General features: G+C 53.7%; 1 protein-coding gene across 12 annotated transcripts in view; it reads left to right on the forward strand.

Annotated features, from left to right (window-relative positions):
* The window catches only part of FMNL2 (formin like 2), a 262,254-nt gene that overhangs the window by 61,830 nt on the left and 176,581 nt on the right, over positions 1-23,843 (forward strand). The window lies entirely within an intron of this gene.

The raw sequence follows: 23,843 nt of genomic DNA on the forward strand, positions 1-23,843 counted from the left end.
TTACACCCTGTTGGGATGAGTTTTAATTTCTCAAGTGTTACAGCCAGAGCACGAAAAAGTGGGTCAGGCGAGCTAACGGAACCGAAAACCAGAAAAGCAGCGTGAAAAATCCTGGAATGGGTTCCGTATCAGGTCATTAATTAGAACAGCCTGTGGTTGTTGACGTGTGTGGATGTTCTGTGGATCTACAGGAATAGTCCCGCTGTCTCCCAGATTGGGAATCTGCTTTGAAAAGGACTCGAAATAATGGGATTCAGGTACAGGCTGCCCTCCGCGGGCGTGTGCGGTGGATTCCCATTCTGTGTGTTTTCCACGTGGGAGTTCATCATCCTAGGCTCACCGGGGAATGTAAAGTCGTCTGAAAAAACCTAAGGTAGCACAGGAATCGGACCTGCTTGGGTTCCATAAGTCAAATAGAAAATTCTTGAGTTTATGTGGAATCCCAAGGACACATGTCCCTTTTCTGCCCTTGGGGGCCAGTGGTTGAGAGGCGACTCCGTGAGATGTGTGTTGGTTGACCTTGCGTTCAGTCTCCAGATAAAACAAGTCAAGGTTGGGGCCTAATCAGGAGAGTCCTTGGGTGACACTGACCCACGCAGAGAACCCCTTGACTTTGCACCTGGGGACCGCTGGGCAGCGGAGCGGCCGTGCTGTTGACCAGTACCGCGTTCTCACGGCAGGGCCAGGAGGGTTCCGGGCGATGGTCTGGGCGTTGGCGGCGTCGGACGTGTAGGTGACACAGGTGTCCCTTGTCCTGTGCCCGCATATCCCAGGGAGTCGGGGCCCTGGGGCCTAGGACCGCGAGGCTGGCCTTCAGGACCAAGGAGGAGAAGGCGTCTTCTCCTTTGCCGTTCCCACGTCTGTTTGCCGCCCTGACCGTCACCGGGCCTTCCACGTGCCCCACGGAGTCCGTGCTGAAGTCTCACTGGCCCTGAACTGTTACTTTGACCTGTCCCGCGTGCTTCTTTGTGCCTGGTGAGCGTGTGAGTAAATGCACCGATTAAAGAATCCTCGCCGCTCGTGGGACGGTTGGCACCTGGAGGTCGCCCATTACTCCGTTGCCTTTCATGTCGCAATTTCCTTTTACTCTTAATTTATGTGCATCGAAGGTTTTGCCACATGTGTTTAATTGTGGTAAAGTATCCCGGAGAAGAGTCTTTCTGCTTTGATCCTCGTCGGCTGTACAGGCAGGTCAGTGGCGTTAGCACGCTCGCCGTGGGCGGGGAACACCACGTCCGTCTGCGGGACTCTGTCCTCAGGCTGGAGCCCTCCACCCGCGGAGCGACAGCGGCTCCCCAGGCCCCTCCTCCAGCCCCTCGTAGCCTCTGCTCTCCTTCCCGCTTTCCGCCAGGACACTGAGGCCTGGTCCGCTCGGAGCGCCCCCGTGGGCGGGGCGGGGCCCTATGTCCTGTGTCTGGCTCGTTTCCCGTAACATCATGTCTGCAAGGTTCATCCATGTGGTAGCTTATTTCACAATCACATTTTTTTAAAGGCTCAAGGGTCCTCCTCTGCATGGAGGTCCTGCATTTCGTTCATCTGTTGGTAGACATCTGGGGTGTCTCTGCCTCTGGGTAGGGTGAGTGATGCTGCCGTGAACGCTGGTGTACAGGTGTCTGTTCCTGCTTCCAGCTCCTACCTTCACACAGTGATTCCATGATCCACTTTGCACAGCGGCTGCGCAGTTCTATGGTCTCATCAGCGGTGCACAGGGTCCTGGTTTCTCCATGTCCCTGCCAACGCTTGTTTATTTTCCTCTTTTTTTAAAAAAATAACAGCCATCCTGATAGGTGTGAAGTGATCTCCTTGTGATTGTGATTTGCACGTGTGCATAGACCTAAAAAGTATGTATCAACAGCATACTTTGCATCCTTAGTCAATATTGTATCATGTTCTTTTTTGCTTTTAGAATAACTTTTTTTTTTAAAAAGATTTGAGAGGGGGGCAGCCCGGGTGGCTCAGCAGTTTAGCACTGCCTTCAGCCCGGGGCCTGATCCTGGAGACCCGGGATCGAGTCCCACGTCGGGCTCCCTGCATGGAGCCTGCTTCTCCCTCTGCCTCTCTCTCTCCGTCTCTCATGAGTAAATAAATAAAAATTAAAAAAAAAAAAGATTTGAGAGGAAGAGTATGCATATGAGTGTGAGTTGGGGGAGAGGCAGAGGGAGCAGGAGAGTGAGACTCCTCAAGGAGACCCCACTGAGCGAAGACGCCCCCAGCCCCACCTCTGCACACGGGGCTGGGTCCCCCCGGGATCATGACCTGACGCACAATCAAGGTCTGGACGCTTAGCCGACTGAGCTACTCAGGTGCCCTCGGGTGACTATTTATTTTTAAAATTTTATTTTTCCTTTTTTTTAGAATGAGTATTTTTAACTGTGTCTTTCTGGGATTCATGTTCAAGCTGCCACTTCTCTGAACAATGAAAGTTTGAACCAAGAAGCTGAATGTGGCCTTTGCTATGGACCAGAAAAGGACAGGAAAAAAAAAAAAGAGAGAGAGAGAGACTGTGTCGATGCCCCTGAGAAAACCCCGGGAGGAGACCGTAGGGCCTCCCACGCCCGTTTTGGACTCGTAGGAGCTTCACAGGGAACATGTGTGTTGGATGCGATGGACGATGGGGAGGCAGGCATTGCCCATGGGAGGCAAGATTCCCGCGAGACAAAGTGGATTGGACCAAGGCCCCTCCAGGATCATCCAGTTCATCGTCCTTTCCCCCAAGGCTTCTCAGTAGTTTGGGAGAACTTTGAAGAGGTAGGGAAAGCTTGAGAATAATTTAAAAACGTGTCCCCTGCAGGCCAGCTTGTTATAAGCCCAATTTTACCAAAAGGGCTAAAGCGGTGATTAAACAAAGCCTTTGAAGAAGAACCTTAACCAAGCTCATTACGGGAGGTAGCAGGGTCTGGTCAGCCAACACCAGAGTGTTTAGGAGAGAAGAGTCAAGCAGAAATGTCTCTTTGTGCCACTCTGGGCACCAGAACTACAGGCTCCTTCGGATGACACAGAGAACACTTCTCAGCTGCATGGACGCTGTGGACCCGCGTCTGAAAGCTGCTCACTCTGCAGCTTGATGGGCAAACGGGATTCTAAGACTGGAGACACCCGGGCCCCTTTCCCACGAGGCAGTTCTGAGCTTGTAGTTTTGGAAAGAAGCGCCTATTTCTCTTACCCGGAGAAGGAAAAACAAGAACCCCGCAGGCCAACCCTGCAGACGGTCTGCGTGTCGGGGAGCGGAGGCTCGTCCCGCGTCAGGAGGAGGACGCGACTCTGCAGAAGGAGCCAGAGCCTGAGTCGGTCGGGCCTTGCTCTTCGAGGCCTTAGACGAGTGTTGAGTCAGGCCGGGTTGGCCCACCTGCTGGGCTGCAGCGCGCGGGCCTGTCCCCGGGCGCAGCGCTCTGCTCACGCTCCCTCCGCCCCGGGCTCTGGGAAGCAGAACGTGCTTTCGTGGACTGACCTGGGCTGTGTAGTGGGCACCAAAGAGCTAGAGGCCCCTCACCCGAGCAGGGTCAGCTGGGGCGGGAGCCGGTGGGAGCTGCGGGCTGCTCAGAAGGTCCTTGGCCGGGACCCGTCTGACGGGAGCCTGGCCCCATCCGTGGCCCCGTGGCCTGTCCTCGGCCCGGCCTTTTGTCTTGCACGCGGTTGTGTCATGACGTCTGGGGTCTTCCCATTAACCTCGTTTGCTTCGAAGCCTGGGACCTTGTCTCTGTGTTGGGAGATGGTCTCTTGTCCTCTCCGGGCACTAGAATTCTGGGGAGGCAAGCCCATAGGGGATGCTGCAGCGTGTGAGTCCAACTGCCCACCAAGACTTTTCTTTAGAAACGGGGAATCTGGAAAATGCCAACCGTGATGGTGGTTCCATCTTCGCCTCCAAGGGGTAAATCGCCACACTGGTTCTTGCTTTTTGTTCCTTCCTGTTCTTGGGGTGCAGGAAGGCTGTAGAAACGTGGAGGCCGAATAAGGAGCCCTGCTCCCCCAGTGCTGGGTACGTGTTCGCATTTCTATCAGTTGACCAGCGGATTTGGTGGGAGGAGGGTCTGGCTCCTCATAATGAGTATACGAGGGATTCAGTAATCGACTTATTTGCTCATTTCACACACACGGGCTTCGTGTCGTTTGTTTGTTTCCGGGCTCACCGTCTTCACGTTCTGCTCGGCTGTGGCCCTTATGGCAGATTCTCATCCAGTTGAAGGCATCTGAACTCATTAAAGATCACAGGACGATGCCCAGGAGGGAATCCGACAGTACGTGGAAAGCAGGGCAACCTGTCAGGACTGTTCTGATGCATTAAAAATTGGAAAACTGCTGAACCTGGAGCTCCACGGCTTTTTTTTTTTTTTTTTCTTTCTTGCATGGGCTTGTTCTGGAATACGGACTTTAAAAGCAGAGCTGGGGCTTAGGATGTCTACTGGCTGAGACGCAAACGGGAACCCTAGGTCTTTAATCACTTATGTTGGCGCGTTTCATAAATTCAGCAGCAGCAGTATTTGGGCATCTCTTCCGAGTGGTAGGTGCTGAGGATCTGTGGTGCAAAGGCCGGTTTGCTCATCTGAGGACTTTGTGCTGCAGCTTCTGTGTTGGTTCCTCGGCTTCCTTCTGTTGGAGCCCAGCGTCGAGGCAGCAAGCGTAGGCGACCTGACTTGGTGGTCAGCCCTTGGCCGTGCGGCCTGTGCTCAGGGAGCGGCGGGAATCCATGGTGTGGGCTCAGTGGCGGGGTTGTCGACCTTTCTGAACCTTCTCTATCCGGGGGGAGATGGGGACGATCGTCCCTCTGCTTGCCTCGTTGCTCTCAGAGGGTTTGTTTCTGCTGGTATTTGCCACAATCTTTACGTCCTGGGTGTTGAGTCTTGCTTGGCTTGAGCAGCAGGATCCACCCTGGGAACCAGACGAGGGAGGACTCAGGAGCACGAAGGGCCTCTTTCCACTGAGATGATGTGGATTGGGCAACTTGGGGACCCAGGACTGAGGCAACTTGTGTTTGCACATGAATGAAACAGATTTTTGCCCTTCGTTTACTTAGGGCTAGTCTGTGGCCAATGGAATGGGTCATGTGCTCGGGGTAAGAGACTTTCTTGGCCTCCATCCCCACGTGGGTGCAGTTTCCAGTAGCGCGAGACGCCAGTACACAGGCTTGAATTCAGCTCCCGCTTTCGGGTGGGCCTGCCCTCACCGGGGAGACCCACGGTCATGGTCCTGCTGCTGCGTGAAGGGCAGCAATGACCTCATGTGTGCAGCGGTGCGGGTACCCCGAGGCCTGGCGTGGGGGTTAAATGATGTGAACCTAAAGCGCGGATTAGAGTCTCTGCTCTTTGGCCGTCCCACGATCGCTTCCTCCTGCCTCATTCGTACACCGGACTGTTCACTGCCTTTTCCACTTGGTTCTCACGGACCTGCCTTTCTGCCTCCACAACTCCTGTGTCACATGGTTCCGCACGGCCTTGCCCCGTGACCTGACTGCTCCACATGCGTGTGTGTAAATATTTACGTTTGTGGCGTATCTTCCCAGATCCACCGAGGTCGGGAGTCTGGCTGCTTCTCCTTGCCTCCCACAACGTCTACTATCACGCGCCTCCGTCAGACGCCCGAGGGAATGCGTCGGTGGGAGAGCTCGAGTCTCTAGTGTTTGTTCCCTTTCAATCTTTCAGGTGCCCCTTTTTCCCCCTTATCGTCAATTTGAAGAGGTTTTGAAGCTGAAAGAAACTGTAAGCGGATTGAGCACAACCGGCTCGTGATGCATGCATGGGCATTGAAACCCGGGAGGGTTCAGTCAGGGCATGGAGTCCAGCAAGGGCGTGGGGACACGAGCGGTCTGTTAAGTCCTACTGAATTTTCTGCTCCTCCTTCATCCTGAAAATCCAGTAAGGAGGCTTGTCATGGAGCCGAGGACGCTGCCTGGGCCGTGCTGCTCCCGGTGGGCTTCAGCGCGCGGCTGCGGACGGAGCTCGGGGGCGAGGCCTCTGCACGGACACCCCCCCCCCCCGCCCCCGTCCTGTGCTGCTGACCCGGACATAGGAATCCGCAGTGCAGGCGTCAGAGAAGTCGGCAAAATCTCTACAAATCACAATCACGTGAAATTTTTATTCGTTACGTGTTTTTCTGACAACCGTTAAATTCCTTGGCTTCACTTCCAAGTGGAAATCAAACGGAACAGTGAACGATCAGAAATCCTTCTTCTATTTGCACTAATTTTACTCCTTCTTTATAACCGAAGTAAGATAACCGAAGGCCCAGAGCGGTGAGGCCTGACCAGCCGCGGGCCAGGGGCCACCGGGAGATGTGCGGCCAGGCCGGTCTCGAGGCGTCTGCCGGGCAGAGGTTGGGGCCCTGCTCCGGCTGCAGGAGGCCGAGGCGGTGCCCTCTGCGGTCTTCCCACGTCTCCAGAGGATCTGTCTTGGCGGCTTCCGAGCGGTGGTCTCTCCCCTTCCCTCTGGACGAGCCTTGCAAGGAACGTCCTGTCCCCCCCGCCCCCCCGTCCTTCCTCCCGGCCACCCGAGCTCCCTCTTGGAGAGGAGGTTACAGCGACCACAGTAACGGCCGCAGACGGGGACGGAGGCCCCCGCCCTGGCGGGTGTCCGGGTGCTGGGGCCCTTCCCCAGGGAGCCCCGGGTAAGCCGGCGAAGCGTCCTTGTGAATCCCCGGAGCCGGGCAGGGGTCCAGGCTGGGCCCCGCTGGGCGCGTGGATGACATGAGCCCCCGCGGCCGCCTGCACCTGCCGTTGCTGTCGGAGCCGAGCCTCATGCAGGAGGCCGCCCCGCACGTACCGAGCTGTCCCTGACTTACTCGATCGTGTACAAGCATCGAGGTGCCAGCGTGTTGCCGCGGGGCCAGGCGACCCCTAGGAGGCCCTGACGGACGGGCCTCCCAGGAGTGGGTGTGGTGCTCCTTCCTCCTGTTCGCGCCCCCTGTGCGTTTCCTCCAGTCTGAAAAAGGTTTGCCAGTAGGTGGGTAAAACGTTCATCCCAAGTTGTTCTTTTGAGAGATTTTATTTACTCGTGAGAGACACAGAGAGAGCGGCAGGCCCCCTGCAGGAGCCCAGTGCGGGACTCGATCCCGGGACCCGGGGTCATGCCCTGGGCCAGGCGGCTGCCCCTCCGCTGAGCCCCCGGCACCCCAACACCTGTTGTGACTCCGGTGCTGGCTTCCGCGTCTGTTGCTCACGGGCCACCGTACGTCAGACGCCTGGTTCCTGCTGTCGTAGGGGTTTGTGGTTTCTATGAGGGACGGAGGGGCAGATCCCAGTCCACCATCACCTTGTGCGTTCATGTATCATGGAAACAAGGGACGACCCTGGTGATCCGTTGAGGTTTAACTGAAAGCTTAAGATCCCACAGAAATAGGCCTCATGGCTGCGGTGTTTTTCTTCTCACTTGTAGTGTTTTCCACTTGATTTCTTGCATCTTCTGTCTGTGTAGTCCCCCCCCCCCCCCCCCCACCCCGCAGATGCTTCTAGTAAACGGTGGATGCCAACCCTGCAGGCTCTTTGCAGACCCTTCCTGGAGCGACCCCGCTTTCTTCCTTGGGGGCTGCTGCATCGTGTGCCGTGGAGACGGGAAGCGTCTGCCAACTGGAGGCAAGCGTCTACAGGAGACCTCGCGTCTTAGCTAGATTGTTCTGTGATCCTGTGATGTGCTTATTGTCTTGACCCCTGGTGGCTTCGGATGGGAAGTCCTTCGAGCCGTGGGCTGGCTGCGTGTGTTCTAGCAGATGTCCGACGTGTCTTTCTGGTCCCCCCATCCTGATGTGCCCGTGTGGGCTCGCTCCTCCCGGGCGGGTGCCCAGCCTGACGTTGCTCGCGAGCCCCGGCCCCTCTGCGGGATCTGGTCCAGGGCCTGCGGCGACAGCTGGAGCGTGACCGGGCAGGGACGTCCTCCAGGCGTGGCGCGTTGTCTTCATACCTCTTTGGAGTAGGAGGCCTGGTCGGAATTTGAGGGAGAAAAGGCTGAAAACGTAGCATTTCCGTTTGCCCGGGAGCGCTACAGCCGGGCGGGGGGGTGGGGGGGCTGCCAATACGCCGCTTCTACGCCCCCCTCCTCTCTCCCCTCCATGCTCTTCCCCACGCCCATTTTTAAAGTTGCTTGCAGTTTGGGTGGAATTCGTTCACTTTGAACGTCGAAGGGTTTGGGGATCGCTCGTCACGGTGTCCGGCGGCCAGCGGGGACCAGGCCTGCTCATGCTCCGAGGCCCGGGTGCTTGCCCGCGGGTCGCAGCTGCCGTGCCCAGGGTTCTTCTCTGCGAGACAGAGATCGGTGGACTGACTGCATGGGCTCGGTCTTTGATTTCTGAGCAGCCCCCACACCCCACGCGGGGCTCGGGCTCGGCCCGGGGGAAGGCTCGCGGCCCCGCCAGCGGCCCCCGCGGCTCCCCGGGCCTCTTCCATTCGGCTCAGCGGCTCATCCGCCTGCTCGTCTTCGACTTTAAACCGTGGCCCCGGGGCACCTGGGCTCGGCCAGTGAAGTCCGACTGTGGACTTGGGCTCGGGTTGTGGTGCCGCGACGCGGGCCCCGCGTGGGTCCTGTCCTCCCTCTGCTCTCCGGTGCTCACGTGCTTCTCCCTTGGACAGACGACACAGACGTGGACGGCTCATTCAAAGACCACGTGGCAGCAGGTGTGTCCTGCCATTGGTGACCTTGGAGTTTTTGTGACACCAGCGTCGTCAGGGAGCTGCCTCCTCGTGCGGAGTGGACGGCAGCCCATGCTCCATGCGGATGCTGAGCAGGGTCCCCCGCCGGCCTCCTGCGGCCCCGGCCACGGCCTCTGGCTCTCGGGACCCCGCGCCCCCGTGGCCCGCTGCGCCTCAGCCTGGTCCCCCCGTTACCATCCGCTTCAGGCCACGTGGTCTGACCCAAGGTAGGAGTCGGGGGGGGGGCAGGCGGCGCCACGTCCCACGGCCCCCCGGATGGACGGCTCAGAGCCGAGTCTGCGGGGTCGGCCGAAGACCCGAACGTGTGGACGACTTCGGGCTGACGTATCCCTGTTGCCTCTGCGAAGCCCTTCTTTCTCTTTAAAGTTTTGATGTGGAGTTTAGTGGGATTTATTTCAGCAAATCCTGACATTGCAACACCTTCATTAATTTTTTTCCTTGTTTGTGGTTAAAAGTGCATTTCTGAGACTGCCTTGCCTCTGTTTTGAACCATCATGTTTTGCTTTCCAAAGGGCGGGGTGACTTTTGGGCTCAGTGCTCAGCTGGTGTTTTGCTGCTTTCTGTGGGGATCTGGAAAATAATGGTTCTTTTAAGGCCAGTTGTTATTTTCTTTATCATATGAAGAAAAAGATGCCGCCTTTAGGAACCCACTGCTTTAAATGATGTTTTTGAATAGTAGATCTCTGTTGGCTTCACCTAAAAATGGAGGAAGTAACTTCCTTTTGTGGGTAAATAGTATTCAATTGAGAGGATGGTGGGAAAACGTTGAAAGCTAAGACCTGAGGAATCGGGTTGGTCTGGGATTACTTACCAGTATCTCAGCAACCGAAAGTCTGAAACGTTTTGTCTGCCGTCCTGTTCCGTGTGTACAGTTCACCCAAGGGGCTCTGTTTTTCAGCAAATGGAGAAAGATTAATTTCCTTCCGGATCCTAGGATGGGGGGGAAACCTACTCCATCCTAGCTGTTGGGGAGCCAGCAGCATGTTTTAGAAACCAGTGTGATTTTGACTTATTCCTTTAAACATCAGATGCACCATTTTTAGCGTCAGATGCCGTCGTTTGTGTCGGCCTCATGCAGAATGTGCAGCCTCCTTGGCCAAACAGGAGACATGAATGTGCCCTGTGTCTCTTTAAGATCAAATATGGACATTTTAATATTTTGTTTGTTTTTGAAGATTTTATTTATTTGACCGACAGAGATTGAGAGAGAGAGAGAGGGAGAGAGAGAGAGACCCCCTGCTGACCGGGGAGCCAGATGCAGGACGCCATCCCCAGGATCAGGACCCGAGCCGATGGCAGACACCTCCCCGACTGATCCACCCCGGTGCCCTGGACATTGCAAATCTGAGCAGTGTTCTGTTTTTGAGAAAAGACTCTCTCACTCTCTGTATGAAACTTGATGACACGCCGTTTATGCTGTTGGTTGTTCTCCGTATTCGGCTAATATCTGCGTGAGAGGAAACGGGATCCTCATCAGCTGACTGGTTTTCTGGCGTCCGTCGGGAGCAGTGGTCAAAGGGCCTCGGGTGCGTCGGTGTCCGTCTCCACCGGGCTTGCATTCTGGCGTTGTCCGCGTTGGTCGAGCGTGTTAAAGCTTGACCTGGTGATTCAATCATTTTTTGGTTTTGCAAGGATTCAGAGTGGAGCGGAAGCGTCATGAGAGAGCCGTGCCAGCGCTTGCACGGCCTGACACACCCGTGTTAACTCGGTCCCGTCCCAAGGATGCGCCAGGAAGCGCACACGCAGCCCAGGGAGACGTCTGACGGGACTTGGCTGCCTCCTGTCCTTTTCCGTCTCCTCCCTTTGTTTTCCAGATGCCTCAGCAGATGGCTGTTCAAAGCTCTAAATTTGTGCCTTGTGTGACCTTTAGCCTGGAGAAGGCAGATCTCTTCTGAGGGTAGACTTCCAGGCCGTTGCAGGGAGATCCTTTTGTTAGTTGTGTCAAGTAAATCTGTCTTGGGATGTTCCTTCTGAGGTTTAAATAGAGCAGCTTTTCTCGGGACTGTGACAAATTTAAAGGTGAGCGAGCCAGGCCTGGAGGATGCTCCGTGGTAGCGTGGATCCCGGGGTATGCTGGCCCCGAGGGTTGGCTCTGAAAGAAGTTTGGAGGCTTCCAGTCCAGGTGTCGGGCTGCACGGCGGAGGAGGCCTTACCGTCCGAGTCGGGCAGGCCTGGGTTTGGTGCCGCTCGTGCTGATGGAGCAGAGCTCGCCTCTCGGAGCGGTGGGCCCCTGACAGGTCATAGGCAGCCCCTAGCTGGTCGCGGACCTGACCTAACAGGTGCTCGGTAAGTGGTGAGTCACTTCATTTCCTGTCATAAGAGATCATTCTGCAATCTCTGTGTTCAAGGACAGAAGGCTCTGGAACTAAGGAGGGAAAGGGAAGCTGTGGCTGCCAAGCAGGGAATCGGAAAGAGGGTCATGTGGATACTTCTATTGGCTTCTTTAGCTGCTGTATAATTCTTTGCCTTAGGAGCTTTTCAGTTATTGTGACCTAAGCAGAGGATGCGGCTTGTCCTGAAGAAGTTGCGTGCTCCTGTTTGTGACGAGGGCTTATTTTATGGGAGAAGTGATCCAGGTGAACGCGTGTCCATTGGCCAAAAGACCTCACGTTGGCCGGTGATGATGGAGAGGGGAAAATAAACCCCACCGCGCTCCCCTTCCTACCACCAGGCTGCGGGGTCAGCCTGAGAGTGGGGAGTCTCGTCGTGAGTTGGCACTTACCGTTGTGTACTAAGGGTGTCCAGGTTGGTTTGGCCACGCTGAATGCTGTTTGGTTCCACAATGAAAGGAAAAGTTGGAAAAAAGTAAATGGGGCTCCTGAGGTAGCTCACGGCCTGAGGGACCTTGCGGGAGACCCACGTTAGGGGTCTGCCGTGACTGTTTATGTCAGAGGGTAGTAGAGAGGCAGGGTCCGCGGACGGCTTCCCTCCTTACTGTATTCTCCTGGCCTGTCCCCATTATTGGCCCCGCCCTGCTACAGAAAAATCTGTATGGACAGCAGTGGGGGAAAATCCGTCTGATGTAGCCTGGAGAAAATTTGTGTCCCGCCCTACTTTCTCTTAGCTTTGAAAAAAAAATCTCAAATACAAGCGTAGACAATGAATTATTACCAACATGATAGAGGAAACTGGTACTATTAACGTCATGTAAGGAGAAAGCCCATTTTGAGTAGAAACAGAGGGACGTTTATGAGGGAGAAGTTGGCTGGCTGTGGCAACGCTGAGTAGTGGGAAATTTAACTGTAATTATTCCGTTGGATTTTTTTGGAAGTGTTCTGCAAACTGTTGGGGGTCGGCTAGTTATTAGCGTAGTCGCCATTAGCACAAGTGCACTCGGACCCTGAGCAGGGGGGAGGGGAAGGAGTCGCCCATGTAAATTGTGAGTAGACCCCGCTGTGTGGCGGGGAAGTGTGCACACTGAGTTTCCACATTAGATCAGCCTCGTGTAAGCTTTACAGATGCCAGGGGCTGTGGGTGGACGGAGGCCTTAGGACTACATGTGCTATGGTGGCTCTTTGAAAACTGCATGTTTGGGGTTTGCGTTTCTAGTTGGAGCCGGATCTGAATTTGAGATTTTAATCCCCTTGGGTCGGACTAGGTGTATTAGAAGAATCAGACATTTGATCTCTTGCGTCTTAACCCCGGTACGCGGGAACCCTTGGGCTTCCTTAGCTTCGACATAATCTGGGCCCCAGCTGGCCTTTGATTTTAATTTGTGTGGGGTGCTTAGGTGGCACCTCGGTGACGGCGGGATCTGCCCCCAAAACCAAAGAGCCCCTGCAGAACCCGAGAGTGGGCTTATTAACCTGCCGCCTCCTGCTTGCCCCCGAGGGCTGCAAGTTGGCCGTAGGTAGCCGGTTGGCTTGTGTCGGCCCTAATTAGGTGGGTAGGCTTAGCTCTTTTGATTATTCATGCCACTTTGGGAAAACATAAGCTGCCTATTCAGAGTTCCGGGGCTTGGACGAGGCTGGGAATTCTTTTGGCCAGACCAGCTGCAGGATTAGCATTAATGTGATCCTAATCCCCGGGACGGTCCCTCAGAACGGCGCACCGCGTGTTTGTTTTCCACGTCCAGAGTCCACAAACACATGCTCAGTAATGCCGAATGGGCCCCACCCCCCGCTATCTAGATTACATGGTTTATGGGGAAGAGGAGGAGGTTTGGAGCATTTGTTGGGGTCACGAGTACAGAGGAGATGGGAGATACGGTCTAGAAGATGTTCCTGCGTCAGATGTCTCTGGAGGCAGTAGACGGCGCGGCCTAGTCCTCTTGGGTCCCCTACGCGCCCGCTGTTCCCTCTGCGCCTGCCGCTGAAGGTTAAATAGGATCAGTTACGTAAAAGTCTGTTGGGACTTGGTCGGGGTGCTGCAGCCAGCCAAGGTGATTATGTGTGGAGATCCCATACTGGTCACACCTGGGCATCTCTTTCCGTTTCCGTCCTTTGGGCTCAGGATTTGTCATACGTGGTAATCCCTCAGTAGTAGTTTTGCAAAGATAATTTTCTATAACAGTTGGTGGAGTGTAAGCTGCTATTGTAGAACCTCAGAGAGACCAAATATAAATTTTTTTTTTTAGAGATTTTATTTGTTTATTCCTGAGCGACGCAGGCAGAGGGAGAAGCAGGCTCCCTGCGGGGACCCCGATGGGGACTCGATCCCAGGACCCCGGGGTCACGCCCTGAGCCGAAGGCAGACGCTCACCCCCTGAGCCACCCAGGGACCCCTATAAACGGTTTTTAAAAAGCCCCAAAACACCTAACAAGTGATGGTACATTGTGTATCTGTAAAAATGGTAAAATGAAGTGAGGGGCTTTCTAGACTGTTCCCCTCTGAGTATAGTTTTTCCACTGCTTTCCTGTTGTGCGTGTTGGGAATGAGAAGTGCAGCCGGTTGACCCATTCGAGGGTGAGCGAAACGGAAACTAATCTCACAAACTCAATTGGTCATTGTGTCCTCTGCATCTTCCTGTGGGGTGCTGTGGGGGAGTTCGAAGGACCTGACTGTTCCCCAGGAAAGAAGTCTGGGTACAGCCTGGAGGAGGCCCCACCACCGTGTGCCTCCCTCACCTGCCCGGCTGCTCTTCGGAACCTCAACCTCGCTCCCTCCACTGTATCATCCTCTTCATCACGGAGAGCATCCGGCTCCTTGGGATGCGCACATGAAGGAAGGGTTGTCCGTGCCGCGGGTGGACCTGTTTGTTCCTCAGTGTCAGGCGGTGCTGCAGCCCCGTGCCTGATGAACGGGCCCCGTTGTATTTCCTGCCCGACGGCAAACCCAGTGTGTACATGCTCTGTACCGGACCTCAGAATCTCACAGGCCCCTTTGGGGTCTTCATCCTATAAACAGCTCAACGTGGATGTTCTTGGTAGCTGGGAGGGTAGCCAAATTTCTTTCTTTTCATGTCCTGCTATCCTGTGGCTTTGCAGTCCTCTGAATCTGGCTAGCAGATGGGAAGGACAGGGTGGAGGTTGTCTGCTTTCTGGCCACCTTTGCCCAGAAGCGATGTGCATCACGCCCCCTCGCGTTTCTGCTGCCGAGAGATAGTCCATGTCCCACCCGGATGCAGAGGCCCTGAGCGGATGGCCACCTGCTAGTGGCAGGTTGACAGTGTGCAGGGAAGTAGAATCTTGGTGGACAGTCTGTCTCCTCCGCCCACGACACTTAGGACCCAGGAGTAGCCTGGATGCGGCTTGGGTATGGGGCGAGGCCTTGGATTTGTCACTGTGCCCGACACGGAGTCCAGTTGTCAACCTCTCAGGTAGTATTTTCCACCTGTCACAGGTGAGAGCAAGGAGGGCATGTGGAGGAGGGACCTCCCGGGGTGGCCGGGCGCTGGAGCAAGGCCAGTGAGCCTCGCGGCGAAAGATGCTCGAGCCGGCGGAGGCGATGCCTCATGGACCATTCCTAGCGAGCAGCAGATTGCTGGGCTGATTCAAGGCCGGGTTTTTGAAAAACCTCGATTATGCCTCTTTACAGGGTCCCAGTTTGTGTGGAGCTCACTGTCTGTAACCACGGTGACGGTGAGAACAGCTGGGACTCCGAGCGCCTCCGGGACCATCCCGAATTCAAACAGCAGGAACAAAAGAGACAGTAGTCACCTCTCGGCTAGTCTTTGTCACACCTACAAGAATTATGTGGTTCGGTCTTTGAAAATCATTGCCTCTTAACGGTTTCTTGGATTTACCTGCTAAGAGAGGCCAGTTTGGGGCCACTCACTCAGTTTGTATCACTCACGTCCGATGTAAAAGACGTTAGAACGTGCGGAGGAAGGAAAAGCCAGAGCCCTTTATGGAACGTGTGCTCGGAACGGGAGACGTTGGCCTTAAACTTGACCGTGATACGCAGAGAGGAGACTTAGGCGCGGACTCTGGAAGCTCTGTGCGGTGAAATCTGTCTTCTCTCGAGGCCCGAACGAGGCGGCAGGTGCTCAGATGCTAGCGTTTGGTACATTGAAAGGGGGACAATTTGCAGAGAAAGTGGGAGATGTGCTCAGATGAGACCACACACACCGGGAGGGAGAAGCAGGGCCCTTCCGCCGGGGCTTACATGGGAGCGAATAGGAAGCGGCGTCGCCCTTGTGGACTCACCCCTCCGGGCAGGGACGCTGGCGGCCTCCCCGCTCCTCCCACGACGAGCCTGGGCCCACGGGCCCGCAGTATGCCGGGTGGGGGGCTGGGGGGCCCCCAAGCTGCAGGCCGGAGCGCGACCTGCCTCATCAGGTCTCCGGGTTCCGAAGCAGCTGGAAGGGCGCCGGGTTGTTTGCGGAGCCTTGGCCGCGTGTTCGAGCCCCTGGGCCGTGGCTCCCGTCTTAGTGGGAGGGGGTCCGGGCCGACCTGGGGGCGCCCTCCGTGGCAACACCGCTGCTGCGCGGCCGCTGACCTGCTCCATGGAGACGCGTGCTCGTCCTCGGCCCGCGCCGCGTTGCTAGTGCTTCGGTCCAGGGAACCAGCAGAGAGGCTCTTACTTGGGGTTGAAAGCACGAGCGGCCGAAAATCGGCCCCGAACCGAAAGGAAAGTAAAACAAAAGGATTCAAGTCTGTTGGCCAGGCCCCGGGGGGATGGAAGGCGGTTTAATGATTTTCGCGTGTGCAAGTTGCCCTGGCTGACTTAAGTGTTCTAGGCTTCGCATCCCCGTCTTTTCGGGAGGTTTGGCTTTTAGGGAGAGTGTTTCCTTGGCGTAGAAAATAAGAAATCCTCATGTGACAAATGGGAATTGACAGAGACGAAGTAAAGTCAGAAAGAAACTGTGTCAGGACTGCTGCGAGCCTGTTTAAAAACTGCTGGTCTGATGATTGAAAATCTAACCGACTATTTAAAAACAAACAAACAAACAAAAAACATTGAAAATAAGGGAGGAATTGAATACCGAGTTAGGTTCAAGATTTATTTATTTATTATTTTTTTATAAATTTATTTTTTATTGGTGTTCAATTTGCCAACATATAGAATAACACCCAGTGTTCATCCCATCAAGTGCCCCTCTCAGTGCCCGTCACCCAGTCACCCAAGATTGATTGATTGATTGATTGATTTTTAAAGATTTATTTATTTATTTATGATAGACACAGAGAGAGGCAGAGACACAGGCAGAGGGAGAAGCAGGCTCCATGCAGGGAGCCTGACGTGGGACTCGATCCCGGGACTCCAGGATCACGTCCTGGGCCGAAGGCAGGCACTAAACCGCTGAGCCACCCAGGGATCCCCCAAGATTTATTTTTAAGAGAAGACAGGTCTTGTTGGGTACATGCGTGACGTGTGATTTTTGTTGTTTTTGTTTTGTTTGCTTTTTGGGTAAGCCAAGTTCCATTTTATTTTACATAGTGGGCGTGCAAAATAAGAAAACAGCTTTTAAAAAGGCATTTTTACTTTATTTTTTTTTCATTTTTTTCATTTTTTTTTTCATTTTTACTTTAGAAGGTGTTTTGTTGAATGCATGAGAGTGACTTTGCAAGTCACTGAATCTCTCTGAACCTTCACCTATAAATTGGGAAGAGTTGTCTGTGTTTTGCAGGTTGCTCTTGAGCATTAAATGAGTATTTAAATGATGTGGATTTATGAGCATTTATATGTTGCAGTGCCTGGCACAGAACAGGGGCTCCTTCCTCTCTTCTGAGTCTCTGAGGTCAAAGATTGCAGGACCCTGACTCCTACGGCGGGACCGTAGCCAGGGAAGGAACGCAGCCCGACCTTCTCTCTTGGGTCCCGTTTGACGACTTTGCTCTGGCCCCCGTGGTTGGAATCCTCATGCAGCCTTGACCCCTTTTCCCAAGCTCCCTGGGAGTTACAGGCATACGATACAGCAGGTGCAGAGATGCGACTTACATAAATAACTCTTAAAAACTCATAAATAACTCACACCCTTTGTAGAATCGGACAGGAAAATCAGCATTTTAACCACTAGCAGAAAGCAGATGATAAACTTGAAAAACTACCAAGTGGACCACTCTGCCGAGAAAAGAGCCACCAACTGGGAAGCGACCGAAACACCCTTGGATCCACTCCCTTCCCAGATGAGAGAGTTGGGGCTTTAACTGCATATTAGTTTCACATTTAATCCCCTCACCATTTGCTTGTGGGAAGATGTCGCAAGGGGAGAGATTTGGTAAATGTGTGTGCTGTTACTTTATGCTTGCAAAAAAGTAAATAAATAAAAATCTTAACGATCGTTGGTGTGGCTGTAAATACTGACATGTCCTCTGCTGCTTGACACACATGATACTGATATACTGATAAGGACAAGGGAATCGCTGTGACTGTGTTTGGGGTCAGGACTTCTTTTTTTTTTTTTTTTTTTAGAATAAAAACAGTGTTTTCTTGGAACACGAAGTTGAAACCGCCTTCACACAGTTCAATGCCGTGACATCACTTCGATTCGGAAACCCTCCTTGATGTGTATCTGCAGTTCACAACAGTGATTAACTTTGTGGTTAAAAAACAAACGAAAAAGAGTAAGGTTGTTGCCCTTGGAGCCAAGCGGAGAAGGCGTGTTCGGGCTCTAAGTCCTCATGGGAGATTCTGGATGGAGAAGCCAGATGTGCTCTCGTTCTTTTCCTTTGAAGGTGAAGCCTTCTCTGTAGCCCCCACCCCCCAAATGGGAGACCACCTTTAGGGGAATAGTAGGGCGCTGTTATGGAAAGGTCACTGAATTCTTATTTACTTACATCTGAAGTACAGCTCGTTTTATGCAGGATGTGGATGCAACGTGAACCTCCGCAAAATGGTGGGAATCAAACACCGCGGGTACCTGGCCTCTTTCGAAGAGGGAGACACGGGACGCCTGGGGGGGGGGGGGGCTCAGTGGTTCAGCACCTGCCTGCGACCCAGGGCGTGACCCCAGGGTCCTGGGATCGAGTCCCACATCGGGGTCCCTGCAGGGAGCCTGCTTTTCCCTCTGCCTGGGTCTCTGCCTCTCTCTGAGTCTCTCATGGATGGATGGATGGATAAATAAATAAATAAATAAATAAATAAAATCTTTAAAAGAAAAAAACCAAGAGGGAGATAACAGGGAAAGCAGGATCCTTCTTCTTCATGACTCTTTTTGGAAGTGCGATTTCTGGAGTCTCTGTCGTCGACGTTTATGGACTGATATATGCGTAGCGCTCGACGTGATCGTAGGTAATAAAGCTTTAAGTTGGAATTGACCTTTGCTGTCATTTTATTGAACCTACCCTTGACCAAGAACGAATTCTCGGAGAAGGAAAGCCAACCGATGATGTTTGTTCAGGCAATTAGAACGGCAATTCAGGAAGAGACCTGAATCGGGTTTTGAGGAAGACGAGGATGGGGTGGAGTTCTGCAGGCAAAGGACTCTGGGTGTAGCGCTCCTTTGGGTCTTTTCTACGTCACAGGGGTGGAAACGAGGGTGACCAGATTGAATGCGTTGGAAACGAGGGGTTGAGACTTGTTAAATCACGCTGGCTCCTTTCCAGGCGAAGAAGGCCGAGCGGAACGTGGGGGCCCCGGGAGGAGGGGGAGCCTGGGTGGAAGGCGGGCTTGCTGCTGTCTGTGTGTTCACCGGTCGTGGTGCCGCCGGCGAGCGCGCGCATCGTCCAGGCCTGTTGCAGACGGAGACGCTCCTGGGCTGCCTTGCTCGCTCCATTTTGGCATCTGCTTGGACGTTGCTTGTGTTGAAGATGAGGACTTAGGGAAAACAGTTTTGCCCTTGAGGGAGCTAAATGATCTGATGATACCTGTGTCTTTTTTAAGTATTTTTGAGTTTCGTGAGGTGGCAAGTGCTGGGTGCACTTCCACAAGCGTGTACGACCTCTCAATACTGAGGACCTCTGAAGTGATGAGGCGAGCCTGATGCTGGGGACACAGCTGCACCAAGTTTCCTAAAAGGTGAGGGACTTGAAGGAGCAGGAGGGTTAAAGGAGACCTAGAACGTGACGGGAAGGGAGTGCTCGGGGAGGACCTGAAAGGCCAGTCTGAAGCGCGCGTATGGTTTGTGGGAGCAGACGCTGAGGTGTAAGCTCTTCCTACTTAGGTTTGTTTTTGTTTCTGCTTTTGGTTGTGGGTTTTTTTTTTTTTTTTTTTTTTTTTTTTAACAGAAAATGGTGGTTAGGGAGTTCTGTATGTGAAATCTGAGTCGTGGAAGCTTTTTCGGCTGGTGAAAGGGGGATGGGGTGGCTGGATGAGGAACACATCAAATTTCGACACCTGAGAAAGGAAGGGAAGGAGGTACCGTGGGCCACCACGGTTTTGGACAGCTTACCTTCAGCCCCATCCGTGACGCTCCGCACACTCAGTCCTCAGGGTGATGTATTTCTCCCTTTAGTCCTTTCCCTGGGCTATTCCGCTTGCCAGAGACACCTCTTTCATTCCCCTGCCGTAAGGCTGACCGTCGTCTGTTCATGTGTCTGTTTCATCCCATCACCCTGTAACTCTCATTTTAGGGCCACTGTTTCTATGATAAGTTGTATGGAAGAGGCTGACCTTTACGGTGGGAACAATGACAAACTGCTGTGGACTTATATTTATATTTTTAAAGATTTTATTTATTCATAGAGATGCAGAGAGAGAGAGAGAGGCAGAGACACAGGAGGAGGGAGAAGCTGGCTCCGTGCAGGGAGCCCGACGCAGGACTTGATCCCGGGACTCCAGGATCAGGCCCTGGGCTGCGGGCGGCGCTGAACCGCTGAGCCACCCAGGCTGCCTGGACTTATATTTTAAAGCAGTGGTTCTCAAACACTATCGTGCAGGACAGTGACTTGGAGGGTTTCTTAAAACACACGGGTTGCTGGCTCCGCTCCCACGGTTCCACATACGTAGGTCCCGGGGGGGAGCCTGAGACTTTGCATTCCTACCCAGGTTCCAGGTGCTGCTGCTGCTGGCCGTGGCCTGAGGACCGCACTTCCAGAATCTCTCATTTAGGGAGATCACTCAGATTGCAGCGGAAGGGGATGGGGAATGGTGAGGGGTTGGGCGGGAGCGGAGACGGGGAGAACAGTTTGGGCGCTGTATCGTTGTTTCTGGTAGAAATACTGACAAAGTGATGAAGAGAGGTCGGTCTATCAAGGGACACTTAAGAGGGATTGGTTAGATACAACGAATGAAAGGGTGAAGCCCAGGTTTCTCACGTGGCAACTGGATGCAAGGTGGTGCCATTCACTGAAATAGAGCCCACGCAGTGGTCAGGATTTTGTGAGGGGTCAAGGGGCAGGATGACGGGACGGCATGCCTTTGGGACCTCGCATTCAGTTATTGGGACACTGGCTTTAAGCTCCGAGGTGAGCGAGGCGAGGCTGCTGCTACAACTTAAAGAATCAGCAAGAGTTGACCCCTGAGAAGAGATGAAATCAGGTCGGAGAGGGAGCGCGGAGAGCCTGGGACAGAGGCCTAAGGGTCACAGGTAATGAGAGAAGATGCGGGGCAGCCAGAGAGGCGACAAAGTGCCAGGAGTGCGTCCTGCTTTCTGTCCTGGGGGCCAAGACACAAGCACATCCTTTAGGAGGGAGCAGAGGAGCAGGACTAGTGCTGAGGGCTGCTGGTGTGGCAGGGGAGTGGGGCCCTGAGCAGGTCCCGTGTGGCTGCACAACCTGAGGTGGGTTCGGAGGTCACTGCACCTGTCAGGGCCAGGCTCTGAAACGTCAGCTCCGGCCTGGGATTTTCAGCGACTTGGAAGAGATTCAGGCCAGACACCAGCGGGGTTGGGAGGATCGGGACAGGCTGTTCACACAGTACGTGCCAGGAAACGGGTTATGGAGGGAGAGGCGGCCGTTGGTGAGCAGGGGGAAGCAGGTGGCATGAGGTTTGGGAGATGTGTTGTTACACGATGGAAGAGGCTTGAGCGCGGTTAATGTACCAGAAGATTCAAAGAACCGTGGAAGGGTTAGAAGGGAGGGGGCAATGCCTGTGACCCCCTGGGCTGGGAGGGACAGAGGGTAGCAGCCCCCGCACGGGTGGTCCCTGTGCCCGTCCACGTGGCCCAGAGCAGCCAACTTTATTTTATTTATTTATTTATTTTTTTGCCAACTTTATTTAGACCGAGTGATGCTGTGGGTTCAGGGTCCCTCGTCTAGGGGCCACACGGGGGCTTTCCTTAGGAACCGTCAAAACCTATTCCTCAGAGAGATGAGCTATTATGGAAAAGACTGAGGAGGTGAGTGAGCGGGGGGCGCTGACGGGGAATCGTAAGCTCCGAAGACCCTCCCCTGGCCTCCTAGTTTAGCTTCGGTTCGGTGCAGATCCGGGGCCCTGTGCCGTCCTAGCAGCGTTGCCAGTCGACTCCCCGAGGCCAGTGCAGGGATCGTATTGAGATCGGCAGGGGTGCCTGGGCGGCCTTGTTGGCTAAGGGTCCGGCTCTTTTTCTTTTTCTTTTTTTTTTTTTTTTAGGGTCTGGCTCTTGATGTTGGCTGAGGTCGTGACCTCAGGGTCGTGAGATCGAGCCCCATGTAGGGCTCTGTGCTCAGTGTGGTGTCTGCTCAGGATTCCCTCTCCTGCTGCCTTTCCCACTTGTGCTCTTTGTCTAAAATAATAAATAAAAAAATATGATAGTCCATTGAACGTTCAGCAAGCGTGGGGGCAGCCCGGTGTGCTCCGCTCCACTGCCCTGCGGGAGGGTATGGATGAGGCCGCCGTGCGCTCACCTTGAGGCGTTGCCAGCTCTGCTCCTGCCTGGGCGGCCGGCGGGGTCTCAGTCCTCCGAGGCTGGAGGAGCTGCCCGGGAGTCGCCCTGGATCCCCATCGCCCAGCTGTCGAAGAGCCAACCTCTGCTGGCACCTTTGGTCCTACTGCGTCAGATACTCACCGCCCTAAGGAGACAGGAGCTTCACGTGCTCTGGTCCGGTGCACGAAGTCCCTGGTGAGCACGGTCGCTTCCGCGGCGGCCTGTGGTCCCGACCCTTATCTGTGGACCCAGACGTGGCTTGCGTGGCCACGTTGGAGAACAGTCCTCGTGCCTTTCCCCCAGTTCTCGGATTTCCCACTCTGGGCTCAAGTCGCAGACCAGACCCCCGGAGGCTACGGGCTTTGAGATCCGTGCAGAACCGGGACCCCAGGACTAGAGAAGCCTGGTCTTCTACGGGCTGTAAATTAAAGTTTGGTTTAAGTGCTCCTGACGCCTGCTGCCCAGTGGGGCTTTCCGTGACGGTGGAGACAGTCGTCGTCTGCACGACCCGCGGGGCAGCTACTCACTCGCTAACTGAATTGTTCTTTAACTACTTTGAACTTGAACAGCACCGTGTTAGAGCAGCGGTTCTGAAACCTTGGCGTGCAGCAGAATCACCGGGACGGCCTGCTGAAGCGTAGGTTCCCGGGCCCGACCCCCGAGGTTTGATTCCGTAGGTCAGGGTTAGGGCTCGAAAGTCTGCGTCTCCTCACAAGTTCCCAGTGGTGCTGCTGGTCTGGGGAAGACCCGCTCTGAAAACCACCGGCGTAGACTGGTTGCTAGTGCTTGATTTTCATGCTGATTAAATGAAATGAAATGAAATGCCACCAGCCCATGGTCAGAGCCTCTGGTCGGCTAGTTGACAAGCCGCCTAGTCCTCGTCCCCCACAAACCCACACTGGGTCCTTTTCCCAAATCATCACAGTTCACCTTGAGCCCCGACTCATGATACTTGCTGAACAGCAACAGTAGCTGAAACCATGGCCTTCCAGGAAAATTCCAGCCTCCAGCTGACTTTGGTTTTCATTCAGACTTTAATAATTTGTTCTCTGACCTTATAAGAAATAAGGCCATGTGTGTGGTGTATGTAGAGTGTGAGTCTTTTTTTTTTTTTTTTTTTTTGCCAGGTTCATACTTGGCGTTATAATGAACGGTGTCTGTATCCACACTGGCTGGCTGGGCTGGGCTCTGATGGACTGTCCCTAGGTCTTGTTTGAACCAGTGACTTTTTATTTTAAGCAAATAATAAACTCTTTTTTTTTTTTTATTTTAAATACTCAGGCTATCTGATTTAGAGAAGAAAAGGTTTCTCGAATGCTACAGCATCATCTCGGTGGTAGCGTGGTCCTTCTCAGAACACGTGTCGAAGTATTTACGGGTGGAACCACGTGCTCGCTGAGGTTCTCTTTAAACTTCTATGCGGGATCGCAAAATCCCCGTGATCCCGGAAGGTCCCTGCAGGTGCGGTGTGTTATTCTCTCTGCTTCTGTGATTGTTTGGAATCTTACATAATTTAGAGAAGCATCCTCCTTGAGAATCTGCATAGAGCATCTCTACGAAGTACCGGTGAATAGTTGAAGCTGAAATTGAAGAGCGGTTTGGTGGTTTTGCTCTAGGAAATTCGGTTAAACAAAGATTTTCATCCAAAGGATGATCTAAGGTCAATGAAAAGGTCGGCCGTTGTTTAAAGGTGATGGGTTACCAGTCATTATTTTTTCTATATATATATTTTTTCTGTTTGTTCATTTGTTAACGGTGTAGATTTTACCTTTTTTTTGTAAATTTATTTTTTATTGGTGTTCAATTTGCCAACATATAGCATAACACCCAGTGCTCATCCCATCAAGCGCCCCCCTCAGTGCCCGTCCCCCGGTCACCCCCACCCCCCGCCCACCTCCCCTTCCACCACCCCTAGTTCGTTTCCCAGAGGAGTCTCATTCATTTGGGGAATATAAAAAATAGTGAAAGGGAATAAAGGGGAAAGGAGAAAAAAATGAGTGGGAAATACCAGGGAGGGAGACAGAACATGAGAGACTCGTAACTCTGGGTTATCAGTCATTATTAGTGAAGAATCTGCAGATAAGTGAGGTACTTAGTGTGTGT

This window comes from Canis aureus, chromosome 20 (genome assembly GCF_053574225.1).
Source record: "Canis aureus isolate CA01 chromosome 20, VMU_Caureus_v.1.0, whole genome shotgun sequence".
Taxonomy (NCBI): Eukaryota; Metazoa; Chordata; class Mammalia; order Carnivora; family Canidae; genus Canis; species Canis aureus.